Source organism: Cyprinodon variegatus, unplaced genomic scaffold (genome assembly GCF_000732505.1).
Source record: "Cyprinodon variegatus isolate N-32 unplaced genomic scaffold, C_variegatus-1.0 Scaffold1367, whole genome shotgun sequence".
NCBI classification, from domain to species: domain Eukaryota; kingdom Metazoa; phylum Chordata; class Actinopteri; order Cyprinodontiformes; family Cyprinodontidae; genus Cyprinodon; species Cyprinodon variegatus.
This window is the reverse complement of record NW_015151820.1, coordinates 103,605-104,709: the sequence shown is the minus strand read 5'-3', so window position 1 is coordinate 104,709 and position 1,105 is coordinate 103,605. Positions and strand designations below refer to the sequence as shown.

The 1,105-nt window shown below is 42.8% G+C and overlaps 1 protein-coding gene across 1 annotated transcript in view; it reads right to left on the bottom strand.

Moving 5' to 3' along the window:
- The window catches only part of ttf1 (transcription termination factor, RNA polymerase I), a 15,279-nt gene extending 14,533 nt beyond the window's left edge, over positions 1 to 746 (bottom strand). Inside the window, exon 1 of the mRNA XM_015402564.1 lies at positions 695 to 746. The gene's annotated coding sequence lies outside the window, so the exon portion shown is untranslated. The remainder of the gene's footprint in view (positions 1 to 694) is intronic.
- Between the last annotated feature and the right edge of the window lie 359 nt (positions 747 to 1,105).

The window sequence follows — 1,105 nt, the reverse complement described above, 5'->3', positions numbered from 1 at the left end:
GATACAGCATCAGTTCGTCTTGGGAATGATATATACAAGTCCTGCACAGCGGTCAGAGGGATTTTAAGCCATTCTCCTCCACCAGCAGGATAGTGGCCGGGTCACGATGTGAAGAATGTTTCCTGACTCGCTCCTCCAAAACACCCCAAAGTGGCTCAATAATATTTAGATCTGGTGACTGCAGGCCATGGGAGATGTTCATCAAACCAATCTTCCACCAGTCTTGCTGTGTGTATTGGTGCATTGCCATTCTGATACACAGCGCCTCCTTCAGGATACAATGTTTGAACCATTGGATGCACATGGTCCTCCAGAATGGTTGATTAAATACTAAAAATGCTAATTAATATTTATTTTGGAGCTCAGAGCAAAATCAGCCTGATAAATGAACATTAGGGAGGTAGTTGTATCTTAGATATTTTAGGAGAAATGTTCTTTTATCCAAACTAAACGGTAGAAAAGCCTGGAAGTCTATGATCATCTCAGCATGTTAGATTTCTCATTATTTCATCATCTAGCATCTGGAGGCCGGAGGCCCTGCAATGCCCACCGCCTCCATCAGCTTCTTCCTCCTTTCAGTAATTTAGGCTCTACTTCCGGTCTCCCTCCACCTTCAATGATGGAATAAACATGAAACGCTTCGCTTCCTGCTGCTGCTTCACTAACAGCAACTTTAAAACAAACTTTTTCTTACCTTCGACCTGCGCGGCCACGCTTCACGCTGCTGCTTGTTTACTTCCGGACTGATCGCCGCGCATGCGCGATAGCGTCATACGTCAATACGTTTAGCGGCGTCCTACTGACGTCATATTGGGGGTGGGTCCTCTTCACTGCTGTGGAGGTTTACATCAAATTACATTTACCCTGAAAGACAAAATAAAAATAACATCCTACAAAAATGTGATAAAAGCTCAATAACTAAACTAAGAACAATGTTTCTAGCACTTCCTAATAATGAACAACATATACGCCTCTAAAGAATTATTGAGACTTCGCTTTGCAATAGATGATAACACATGTGCGTTCTGTGAAAATGACATGCAAACTACGGACCGTGTTTTCCTCTCATGTTCAGTGGTGCAAACATTTTGGAGTGATCTGCATA